Source organism: Poecilia mexicana, unplaced genomic scaffold, assembly GCF_051168715.1.
Source record: "Poecilia mexicana isolate PSO_F unplaced genomic scaffold, ASM5116871v1 scaffold_9, whole genome shotgun sequence".
NCBI lineage: Eukaryota > Metazoa > Chordata > Actinopteri > Cyprinodontiformes > Poeciliidae > Poecilia > Poecilia mexicana.
The window spans coordinates 31,091,321-31,105,117 of record NW_028263378.1 but is presented as its reverse complement, the minus strand read 5'-3'; positions in this window follow the sequence as shown (position 1 = coordinate 31,105,117).

The following is a 13,797-nucleotide window of genomic DNA, read 5'->3' as shown; positions in this document are numbered from 1 at the left end:
AGGCCTATTTACAAACCTGGTCTTATGTATTTAACAGCATAAAATGATTGTACTCTTCATGTATTTCATAAAGATGACATCAGTCAAAGTGATACATGCCACTGTGGATCTGTTACTTTATAACTTTAATTTAATAGAGATGGCCAAAGTTACTCCAGTAATTAAAGCAGAGGACCAAAATGTTTTCACTAATAACAGAACAGCATCATCACTTTTCCAGGTCTGTAAAATCCTGGTAAAACTGATCCACATCCATGGCAGATGACAGCACGGACAACAAATCTTTTGTCACTGATTTAGTTTCAGATCAAATCAATATGCTTTTTTTTTTTTTGTTAGTGAATATGCAAATGAGTACTGTCCCCTTGTTCATGTGTACTCTTTCTCACATACACACATAAATTGAATGGAAGTTAAAGTTATGGCCCATCAAAAACAGTGACAGATATTGTTCTGGGTTCTATTTCTCATTTGTTGTAAAATGGAATCCACAATGTGGCCTCTGTTTTTGCTTCTTTTTTTTTTTTTTTTGTATTATTGTTACAACTCACTTCACCTTGTATTGCAACGTAGCGATCCCAGTACTGGAGTAAGTTGTAACAGAGGAGGTCTGTGTCTTTGACATTAACTCAAAGTCTGTGATATACTTAAAGGGTTTTCAGTCAGTACCATTTGTAGTAAACACACATGAGTATTTTGCATAGCAGTTTGAGAAGACTATCTCCAAAACTCAAGGAGTTAGATATGCTGAAGAAAAAAGTGTTACAATCTCGGTCTCCACTACTTTTGAAAATTGTCATTACTCTTTCAGGATGTTGATCATAATCATTAAAATAAATGTTTTAAAAAACCTGTGTCAAAAGTAAATTAAAGTAGGAAGGAAGGTAATTTGCTGTTAACATGCTCCTGTTTGGTTTGCTTGATCACAATATTTTTTTCAAGGTCAAGCAGTCAAAGATGAAGTCATGAGTTGTAGTAGTTTTCTGGTCAACAGCCAGAATGTTTGACAACCACTAAGCTGAATGAAAATATCTCCATTGAGATACTGAGAGTTCTCTTATAATATTCCCGAGTATCTCCACAGCTACAGGTGTAGGGACTTGGTCCCATTCTACAAAATTAGTCTACAGTATATATCCAAATTACTCCAAATAAGGGAATAGTGGACCAACAGGATCATGAATGTCAGGCCCATTGATTAACATGGGGGCCACAAAGATCAACCCAACATATGAGCTGTTGTAGTTCAGACTGCTGAAGAAGGTTCTGTCAGAAAGGTGTCTGGGCAGTTTACTAGGTGTGTGGACTAGCTATTCAGACCGCCCATACTGAAAGAACCAACAACATAACGAAATGGGACTGTAAGTACAAGAACCAGATCTCAGAGCAATGGAAGAAAGTGGTCTTGTCCAATTGAGCTCATTTTCCAATAAATTGCATGTTTGGTCAGATGTTTTTCTGAAAAACACATAGTTCCAGAATCTTTTGTAGGAAGAAGGCAAACTGGGAAAGGTTATGATGCTTTGGGCAATATTCTGCTAGAAAACATTGGATCCCTACTATCAATGTTGAAGTTTCTTGACACATATTTAAAAAAGCTAATTAGAGACCATATACATACTCTCATGGAAACAGTATCACCTGAAAGTGGTGGCCTCTTTCAGCAGCTGTAAAGCAAAGACACTCCTGAAATAGTTTGAGGAGGGTAAGAATTTGTTGAAGTAGTTCACTTGGCCTCCAGTTTCCCCAAATCTTTCCAATCAAGCGTCTGTGGGATGAGTCTGATTCATGAAGGCTTCACCTCACAGCTGCAGAACTCAAAGGCTCTGCTGCCAACGTCTTGGTGCCAGATAAAACAGCACTCCTTCAGGGGTCGTTGGACATAGCTTGATGGGCCAGGGCTGTTGTTTCAGCAATAGAGGTACCAACACAAGTCTAGGCAGGCGGTGATAATGTTATCCCTGGCCAGTGTTGTTTCTTTATAAAGGTAATGTATGTGGAAATGTTCAAACAAGTGTAGTCCAAACCTCATTAAGCTCAGCACATCACATAATCTGCCTATGAAGTGTTTGCTCAGCAGAGGGTCTATGGACAGAGGACAGCTCCTATTTATCACTGTGTTTCACCCCTGACCTCCCACAGTCACAGTTTGGTCTTCGCTCAGCCTACAACTGCTCCTACAAATATTAGGGAGCACAGGGGCAGAAAGCACGGCCCTGCCCCGGGGGGTGGGTGGCGGGTGACGACTTCAGACTATCTCCTGTTTGTCTCCAGCATGATTTTGTTTTGCAAGTGTGCTGTGGCTACTGCTCAGCACAGACCTGCATCAGACAAGCGCTGTCTCTGTCTCCCAGATATATTTGTACAATAAATAAAGGGGAAGGGCTACAGCCAGGCTGCTGTTTTGACTTCATCATTTATAATTTGTGCAGTTTATTCCCCGCACCCCCCTCTACACACACCCACAGAGATTTTCTGCTGGAGTGGCAGGATCTTTGTGGATAAAAGCAGATAGTGGTGCAATCACTCTGGGTGAAAGCTACAGGAAGATGAGTTGCTGTGTTTAAAGATAACTTGAGAGATTTCAGATTGTGGGTTAGTTAATATATCATTGCTCATCAGTGACCAGTACCGCAGAGTTCCTGGAGGTTTTCTTACTGGGAGAAATATTGATAGACAAACTAATCTAGAAATAAAAACAGAACAATTGTATAAAAGAAGGATGAAGTTGGATCATTTCAAAAAGGGTTGTTTCAGTGCAGAATGCATCCCAGTATGACAGTATAGTGGTCCAGAGAAGGTGAAAACATTGGTTGGAGATATTCAGGACCAGCCCATAATTTAAGCCTACAAGGGGCCATAATTTAAATTGGGGCCCTTTTTGTCAGTGAGCAGTGAGCACCCACCACAATGTCTCCTATATTTTCCAGGTTGATTTGTGTAAGCAGGGCCTTAAAGGTAAATCATTTAATTGATTGCTCATCAAATTATCTGTTACGCATCATTAACTAAAAAAAATAAATAACATGTGATTCTTTCAATATTTAGCTCCTCAGGGTAATGTTATTTATTGAGGAACTGCAGAGCAGACAGACTTCACCACCATCACCATGGAGAAGAGATTCCCTACCTGAGCATCACCACCACCTTTCACCTGTGGTAACAGAGGGGTGATAGTGGCAATGGTTGTAGGAGTTTGTGTTGCAGTGGTGGGTTGCTGGTTTGATCTTTGTCCTACACACCTCTGTTGTGTCCTTTGGCAAGTGGCTACAATCCATTACCTTCCTATCATCAGCATGTCAATGTGTCTATGTGTGTCCTTGAAAGTGCTATGTAAGTCTGATGTAGTTTCATATAAGCGTACTCAAGTGTGTAAACTTATAGCAAACTTAAAAGATTATTTTCAGGATACTGCAAATCCTACTTTTTTTAACTAAAACTGAAAAGGACACTAGAAGTTTACTTTTAGAAAACTAATAACATACAGTACTTTCAGTATACTTCAAAGTGTACTTTCTAAAAGTAAAAGTAAGCTTGAAGATTTAGTAAGTAAACTTACAGTACACATAGTCTTAGGTCAATTTAGTCCTAAGAAAGCATACTTGCTAAGTTAAGTGTATATGTGGACGAATATTACTATATACTTAATGACATGTACTTGAGCTATGCTTCTTTTTGGGAAGGGTTCTCAAAACTGAAGTGGGTCAATTTAGATTTGAGTTCAAAACTAAATTGGAGAACCTTGACAGGAGAACCAATTCAGTTCTCCTGGTAAAAACCTCTATTTTCCTCACCTCCCCACCTTACTCTGTCTATGTCAGTTCACCAGTTTCTCCACACTGATTCCCATTTCTCCCCCTGCTTGTCCTTGTTTCTTTAAGTTATTTTATCCACTCTGCCTCACCTGTCTGCATTGGCTCCTTATTACGAACATGAGATTGTATGATTGTGATATCTCAATGCTCCGTTTAATAAATTAATTAAATTAAATTAACTTAGTGAAAATTCTGCTATATCACATGACTTGTGTGACGAAGCACACAAACACAGGAGGCGGATGCAGGAAGTGTCTCAGTCAGATGCATACAGAGTTTTTAAATTAACGGTTTTCTTAGAGAAAATGAAAAGGATGAGATTGCTTACAAGTGTTTTTTTATTCTGACATAATTCTGAAACTTATTACATTTACTGTAGCCTACCTGCATTACTAACTTATTTGGAAACAATGTTGCAACCTTATTCCTGTAGTCACATGCTGTTCTTAAAGTCTTCAGGAATGCCTTAAAACTTAAAAAAAAAAGGTCAGGATGCAGAGCTCTGTTAACTCCTGGTTGCCAACAGAGAAGGAAAAAAGAACAAATGTTTTTTTGGGGACTCTCTTGTTTTATGCTCTACCTGTTTTCACCAGCCACAGGAAATACTCTTTCAAAATAAAATGTCATATATCAATATACTTTTCCCAATATTTTTTATGAATCTGTTTTTTCAACTACATTCAGCAGATAACAAACAATTACGAATTTTAACCATTTACATGTCACTTTTGCTGGCTATATTATGTCACATGTTTTTGGGAAAAAAAAAAAACTGAATATATTTGGAAACAAAATAATCTACAAATGCCTCAGAATGGTGGCAGAAGGCTGGTGATTTGGGCTTGTTTTGAAGTCACAGGGCCTGGGCCTTTGCATAGCAGAGAACCGTAGAGTGAACTGAGAAAATGTGTCAAACAAATCTGAAGCAGGTAAACCCCCAAAATGTCAATGAACAGAAAAAAAGTTTACAGAAATAATAGCAATAATGTAGTTTGGCTGTGGATTTGCTCTCTAAGGGAGGGCCAGTTGTCCCACACTTTGAACGACAACAACAACCTTTTAAAACAAAATTTTACTTTGAGTTTAATTTTTGGCTGACTTGTGCATCTGGAAACTTGATCATCTCGTTTACGAATATGGATGGATGGATGGATCTTTATGAATGTAACTATGTCAAACATTTGAAGTCTGTATTCTGCTTGGAAAGTTGAGAAATCTTGGGCGCCCCCTAATGGCTTGGAGCATTTTTAGTTCATTGTGTTTTGGGTTTATCCTGGTAAAAACCAGCTCCTTGTCCTACACTATGTGAGGATTTTGGGCTCTGGCTGTTGAAAACGATTGCTTCTTGGAGGTGTGCTCTTTATGAAAGTTTTAAATGTACATAATGTGGCAGTTTGACACTAAAAGGTGGAAGTTGCCTCACTGTAAACAATCATTGTCCACTGCAAAGAGAGAAGTGCTGATCTGAATAAGGTGCCTGTTAATGATAATTCAATATCATCATTGATAACGGCTTCGTTCACGTTCTCTGCTGCCATTTCTAAAACTACAGACAGTCAACAATTCAACCACAGCGCAGAAAATCAACATCATCTTTCACATCTTGTCCTTCTGTTGTGGCCTGGTAGAAAACTGACTGAAGAGAATCCAAGTCAAAGTAAGAGAGCCCCGACTGAGCTGGAGCCGAGTAGCAGAGGAAGACAACGGACCAGGCTGGCCTCGGGCTGCTTCTGTGACCAACAACATGGCGCTACATGGATTTTGTTTTTACACATATCTGAGGACACTGAGGAAGAGAGCTTTCAAATGTATATCTGATATGATTCATTCAACCAATTGACTTGATCAGAACAAAGTTGTTTTATTTCAGGAACTAAAATGAAACATTATTCATCCTTCTCAGACTGATGTTTCCAAGTCTTTACTACAGTTAATTTAGATAGTTTTCTGCTTACATCCAACAAAAAGAATAATATCTAAGATTAAAATGTTACATCAGACCAACAACAAAACATTTTTAATACAGAAATGTGGACTGAATGAAATTTGTAATATTTGATCAGTTTGTTTTTTTAAAAACAGCACTTTTAATCTGACAAAGGGGACACATTTTGTTGAATTCTGAAAGAGTGAACATGATTGCTAAAAGTCCCCATGAGATAGCTTGTTACTCAAAGTTAAAAACACTGGCAGACCAAAAAAAATGAATGAATCATGGCAGGACAGGCCAGTTACTGAACATGGACCTTTGTTCCGTTTTATTAAAAAAATCACACTGACAGCAACCAATGAAGCTACGTTTTACAACCAAACACTGTCTTATGTTTTTACAGTCTTCAACCATCAGTGTCACAATTTCAACTTCAACTCTTATATGTGGCTAATCCAGTTGTGCTCAGTAGTTCACAGCCAGCGCGCACCATAAAGGAGTAATGCGTCACTTTATCTCTCTGTAACTGAAGCAGGATACAGAGATTTTGCTCTAACCATCTAAATGTTTAGTGTCCTCACATTTGTCCTTGACAAAGCCAGGGCACAACTACAAAAAGCACTTGGAAAAGGGAAATTAATAAGAATGACTACAATAGCATTGAGAGAAAGCAAGCTTGGCAGGGGGTTTTCCTCAGAGTCATCCAGCAAGGTCATACAAAAAAACCAAACATGTTCCTCTGATCCCTGTAGCACCCTGCCTTTCAGAACTACTCAAGGCTAACATGTACTAGACTTGCACTGAATGGTGGATTCCTTGAAGAGGGTCATAAATCACTGCTGTGGATGAGCTCTGATGGGCACATGCCCCCTGTTGGTCAATGGGAAGCGTTGCTTGGTAAAATGTAATGCACCGAAATCTTTCCCTTCAATGATGTTAATCATAACTATTACCTAATGAAGTGACAGGAGGAAACTTTTTCATTCCATTTTGAACAATTAGACTTGAAAATATGGTTACTGCAGCAAACTATACTGTTTTTAAAATTTGATCTGACAGTAGTTTGTTGTTATTGTACACACTCTGTGTTGCAAATGTTTTCACCTTTTTCACATTTTGACAGTTTAAAACCACAAACCTAAATGTGTTTTATTAGGATTTAATGTTAGAGACCAACAAAAAGTGATGTATAAGTAGGAAGTTGGGGAAAAGATAGATGACTTTTCACGAATAATAACCAACATGTGTGTGATTTATACTTGCCCTCAGTCTTTCTTACCCTGATGTCATTTCAGAAGTCACCTAAGTAAAGAAAGTCCATCTGTTTTGTTTCACCTTAACAAGTAACTGTTCTGTGTGTGTGAGATAAGTTGTTCTGTCAGTCATGTGTTTATTTTTTTACAAATTAAAATCAGAAAACACTGGTGTGCAGCTCTATTCAGTCAATGCTGAGTTGAACTAATTATTGCACAAAGGACCACCTACAGACTTTGCACTTTTGAAGACCAACATCTTTGTCCATCTTCTTTGTATGCTAGCAGAAACTCAGACTGGATATGAAGCATCTGTCAGCATCAAAGTCTTGCCACAGATTCTAGCACATCAATCTGCTTTGATCTAAACCAAAAAAGTCTCAAATCTTTTCCATCCTTTGGCTGATTATTTTCCAGAATGGTCTTCACATTGACTCTGAACCAGGGGGCTATAATCATAATTTCCCATCACACATGACATTTTGAATAAGTTCAGTTTTGTTCTCTGAGCAGAACACCTTGTACATGTTTGTTGTGTTTTCTTCTTCCTACTCTTCTACATACACAGTCAAATGTTGTTGTCATTGACAGCAGTAGAAGCTTGTCATGTAGCCGGTGGGTTGTTGGTTCAAGTCCCTGCTCTGTTTGTCAGAGTGGTGGTCAGACTGTCCCAGGTCAGCTGTGGAAAGGAATCGTGACAAATTAGCAATTCTTACACAATTCTGCTCAGTTCTCATCTCCCTTCAGTGCTCCATCTGAGCTTTCTCCCACTGAAATGGATTTCTCTGGTAGAATTTCAACTGGGCCAATCAGAGAACAAAAGAGGTTTCTGCAGTGTCTTAAAATTATAGTCTTATTTTTAGATTCTTAACTAGTTTTAGCAATGGCAGCCGAGGAAGTGACCGAAGCCGTTCAGTCTTGGCCGTACTTCCAAATATTAAATTAACATTAATAAGTTCTTCTCTCTACACAGTGGAGGATGGTTATTTACAGCAGGCAACTTCTGCTAAGCTGCTTAGCATCAAACTGGTGCATCATATACATCACTGACAAATGTTAGAAATTGGGTAAAATGTAAAACCTCAGCAGAGTCCATGCCTCCAGGAAACAGTTGTTTCTCAACAGCTGGAGTCCAGACCTTCTGGATGAAGTGAGATGTGGAGGGAAGGATGGTCAACTCCAGGGAACATGAACCCCAGCGCCTTTCTACACCCTCATGTTCAAAACAAAGTCTTTAGAGCTGGGGTGGCTAATCCTGGTCCTTGAGGGGCAGCGTCCTGCAACTCTTAGATGTCTGCCAGTTTCACCAAGCTTCAGTCAAACAGCTGAATCACCTCCTCAGTTCTACAGAGTCGTACTGATGACCTCATTATTTGACTCAGCTGTGTCGAAGTAGGGACAAATCTAAAGGTTGGAGGACTTCAGCTCTCGAGGCCTGGAGTTGCCCACCCAGCTCTAAAGGAAAACTATCTATTCTTGTTGTTACCTAATTTACTTAATGAATGATACACTCAGATTTAAATCCCATAAGATTATTTTTCTGGATTTGTAGTTTAATTCTATGAATGAGTTACATAAGAAACTTGATTTAATGTAAAAGTTGTCCTGGCGACCGGTGGGCCACCATATGTATCTGAACCCATGAGTGTTTAAGTTGAGGTGCAGCAAGTTTTCCTTCTTTAGAGTGCAGGTCATTTTATAAACTGCTCACTAATTCAAGTTTTAAGTAAAACTGCTCATTTCTTTGGAGCTGCTTTCAGTTAATCTGCACCAATACAGAGGATGTTAGTAATGGAAAAAAAAACCTGACAGCCCAAATTCAGTCCTGTCAGAACTTCTCTATAAGCATGTTTACAGTTTGTGAAACCGAGGGGCCAAACACTGTCCAACCCCCCAAGGTGACCCTTGACCTGTTTCAGTGTTTAGAGAAAGTTTCGTCTACATTTCTGAGGTGAAATTGGAAATAAAAACCAAACCTCAGTGGCCTTGTTAATTCTTCTCTGCTCAACACATATTAGCATGCATAATCACTATTTGTGTTTAACATGTTTTATTTATTTGTTTTACTTTTTAGATGCGGGCTGCTGGATAAACTTATCTGGACACCAGATGTTCAAGTGTAGATTTATGCCAGAGTCACATTCAGTTTCAAGGCTGCAGCGGGCTGGCTGCTAATTAGCTGTCATGAAAGAGGCCTTCACAAACCCGTAGATATCTGACTAAAGCCCCAGCAAAACAATGGGAAGTGAAAAGCTACTCTGAATGCATTTAGTTTCCCAACAGAGCGACAAAATGTGAACTCAATTAAAGCACACTGAGCTGATGTGTTCCCTTAACCCCTCGGAGGTGTTGGTTCAGATGCCACCTGAATAATTATGTCCTCACCAAGTTCATTCAAAGACATGATGCTGGGATTCAGAATGTATAAGTCAGTGCATGTTTCCCTTTCAGACAGAAGACAGCATGTCGCTACAATGAAGCCATGAATGTTTTATTTCTGCCAATTAAATGATTTTTAATGTAATGCAAACAAAAAGAGACTGAAAAGTTTCTTGCATTGTGGTGGAGGTAAAGTCCTGTGAGGAGAAATACAGGAGCAACAGTTACTATAGCAACAGCGATTTCCACAGAGATCGTAGTTCAAACAAGTTTCTGCCAATATCTTAAAGGGGCAGTGTTATGTATTTTACAATGCAATTTTAGAGCACAATCAAATAACTATTTTTATTTCAGTTGTTAGAGAAATGCTGTATGTATCAAATATAGCTTCAAAGAAATTTGACTTCATAATTTAACTCCATGAAATTGGGCCTCTGTCTCTTTAAAAACTCCTGCTCTTTCTGAAACTCCACCTTCATGCAGTTATCACAACATGGCTCCTCTATTAACCTTTTAACAATGTTTTTGCTCTGAGAAGCAGCTCCTATAATGAGCTCAGCTGATGAGCAGTTCCACCAGGAGTTTGCTGATTGCTGCTGGCTAGTCTGAAGGAGCTGATTAAGGGAGTAGCTGGGGAAGGCTGCTCTGTGAGGTGGAAACTTGGAAGCTGAAGCTCTGAGGAGGATTTGTGTGGAAAAGGCAGCGCTCTGTTCAAGTGTTTATACATCTCAGAATGGTTGCTATGGAGATTAAAGGATTTCTCAAACATCTGCAATGTTTAAGAAGGGAACAACACTCATTAAAAGGACAAAATAATAGGAATGTGATACTGTGTGTATATTTTTTGTTCTTATTTTATCATTGCTTAACATTGTTCTGTGCCATAAAGCATGTTTTATTCATAAGTATTACTTAACCTAGGCGTGTGTCTCCATGACAGCGCGCTCAGACGTAGCGGTTCGGATCTCCTCTCGTCACCTGTGTTTTTATGGTTTCATTGTTTTTATTAATATGTCTGGGATCACTTACAGCCAAAAAGATCTTTTCCACTTTGGATTTACACCTGCACAACATTCCGCCGGTCCAGAAACCTTCTCACTTCTCGTCGACACTGATGGTTAAAATCTCCTGCCGGGAGATATGGAGAACGGCATATTTCTGCTGTATTTTATATTTATTGAAATATACTCAATATTTGTATTTCAAAATAATAAATATTGGAATATTTATTGAAATAAATATATAGTTATTGAAATATACTTATTTATTATTATTTATTAATATATTTATTATTATTTATTAATATGCACTGGCTTCAAGAGTTGCTGTTTTTTACATCCCGTTGTGCTTTCTTGCACGATGACAAAGAAATTCTGATTCTGATTCCCCCTCCGTCTCTGTCTGCCCCTTTCCTGTCATATTATTATGAATGGCACCGACCAGCAAAAATAAACTGAACTACACATTTGACCCTATTTCCATAATTTATCAAAAATACCAAACATTCAGGAGAAAAAGACTGACATGCATTGATAAAAACATAATTTTGAAATGTTCACATGTACTGAATGAAAATAAGAAGGACAATTTCACCAGGAGCCATTAAGATATTTACATATAGTACATGAAAAAACCCAAGCATTCCCCTCACTGAGATATAATCAGACTAAACGCTTCCAGTTCAGATTACCAAGATTACTACATCTTACTAAATGTCAGAATATTGACAGTTGAAGCCACTCAGAAAGGAAGAAGCCACAACTTCAATAGCAACATAAAATCCCAGACATCCTGTGGTCCCATGAAACTAAAATGAAAGTGTTGGTTATAGCCAATGTTATATTTAAAGCTGAAAATAAAGGGAGACGTTTGAGTTGTATTGATTATATTTCACCCAAACATTTTCTTTTGCTGCAGTGCAAAAGAAAATGTCTAATTAAACGTAGACAGTCGGCTGGAGCCCTCAAATAACACCATGAACGGGTTGGATGAGTTCTTTCAGGTCTGAGGCCTCGAATGAGTTGAAACGTAGAACAGACCCATATTTGCAGGCCGTTGCTGATTGGAAGAAGTGTGTGTGGAGTGGTGGGGGGAGGGAAGAGGGGTTGGGGGAGCTGTAGTGGAGGCCCTGCAGAAATGTGGAGGAACAAGGTTATGGCCCTCCTGGAAGTGTGTCAGTTGGCGACGAGTCAGGAATGGCGGCTGCTGTCCCTTTATCAGCGTCTAGGTCGCAGCTTGTCAGGGTCAAGGGGAGCGAGATGAGAGAGAGATGGGGGAGATGGGGGCCGGAGGAGGACCACACCTGGTGAAGGCACGCTTCTGGAGCGTGCTGGACCATACGCGCTCTGTTAAGACGAGCCAGGAGCCGGCAGAAAAGGGAGCGCTTAGGCCGGGCTGCACAGCCAGTTCTGGCCTTGACATGACTGACGTAGATACAGACGGCCAACACCAAACTGAGCTGGGTGGAGGGCCTGGACTTCACCTTCTGAAACATCTTCATCTCGTTTGGGACTTACTTCAGTTGTATGGACAGTCTGACACCTTCAGGAGCGATGCCTCCTTTAAACTCCAGGGCTTTATGCATTTTTGGGGTTTGTAATTTGTTCTGCACAAACTTATAGTTTTGGTTTCATCTTTGTTTAGGAATATTCAATTCAGTTTATTTCTATAACGCCAATTCACAACAGATGTCCTCCTGAGGAACTTTGCAACAAAATAAACAAAAAACAAATCAATCACATATACATTCAAATTGATCCTAGTTATCAAACAGAACAGTAAGTTCAACTGATTATTAAAAGTAGATAAAAACGTTTCTATGTAAGGAAACCCAGCAGACTGCATCCAGTCATCGACCTGCAGCATTCACTGCTCCTGGATGAGAATGAAGCGACAACTGCTTATGTTGTGTTGTTGACTTTACAGCAATCCCTCATACCTAGTATGCATGTAGCGACAGAAGGAAACATCCAACAGAACCAGAACCGGGCTCAGTACATGTGGCCATCTGCCATGACAGACTGAGGGTTATTACTTAGGGATGATTGGAACTGAATTATTTAAGATTTTAATTTTAAAAAAAGACAGATTCCTCAGTTCATTTTAAATGTAACACAGGGGGCAGTGGGGTGGGGGTGTGTGCTCACATTAAGTATTTGCTTACATTAAGCATTTGCAAACAATATCATAAATAGCAGTAAAATATATTTTACAGAAGGGCTTAATGATCTCAGAATGAGTGCATCCAGGTGCTGATCAGCTGACAACAATTCAAGGTAAAACTCAGCCTCTGAATAAAAAGACAAAGTTAATGTCATTTTTAGAAAATTCAAGTCATTTAAACATGTGGGAAATGTTGTCAAATATTACCTATTATATGTTTTATAAAGGAACGGCTGGATGATAGTTTAATGGCAGGATGAATGAGGAAACCCCTCTAAATGCTGCTTCAACAGAACCTGCTGAGACTTTTCCGGTCTCCGGTCTCCAGAACTACATGGAAAAGTTCTGGGATGGGAGGAAGGAAAGTCTGACTGAGTCTGAGCTGCTTTGCAAGAAGAATGAGTAAAAATATCCACCTCCAACAAAGAATGAGACAAATAGATCTCTGAACAAATCAAATTTAAATCACATGTTTTAGATTTTTTTTTTTTGTATAAAAACAATGAAAAAAAAAAACCATAGGCCATTTTTATTTTAATTAATAATCCCGTTCTACTTTGTGTTTTCTATCTCATAAAAAAAACCAACTAAACACACTGATGTTTGTGGTCGTTTCATGACAACATTTGGAAAAGTGAAAGGAGTCTGAATACAAAACTTAATATTATGCATATTGTCATGAATGGCAACCAGGAAACCAGGAAATGTTTGTGCACCTTTACAGATATTATTAAATTAATATTTTCATGGTAAAAAAAAAAAAAAGTGAAAGGTATGGAATATTTATGGCTGAACTGAAACTGGGTTATCAGTTTGACTCAGCAGTGAGTTCATGACCCTTAGCACAGAAACAATCATGCAGGGGGACAAAATTATGATTTCTATCCCACAGGACAAATGATTTTCTGAACAACTGGAGCTGCTGATTCAGCCGCTGCTGTTTGGTGAGGTTCAGCAGATTTGATGTCAGAATCTCTTCATGAGCGGGACCAAAGTGACGCAGAAGGTTTCAGGGTCGCCGTGGGAAACAACAAACAGCCGTATCATCACACAGGAAGAAGAATATTAATAAACAACAAACATCCTGTCTGGAGAACATGCAATGACTGGCTCTGGAGCTGACCACTGGCTGCCAACGATGTTCTGCTGGGCAATATTTAATAACGTCAGGTGCAATATTAAGATGAGGTTCCCATTGCAATCAGGGCTACCAGCCGCACCGCTGTGCAGCACAGGCTCCTTCAAATCTAGACTGAAA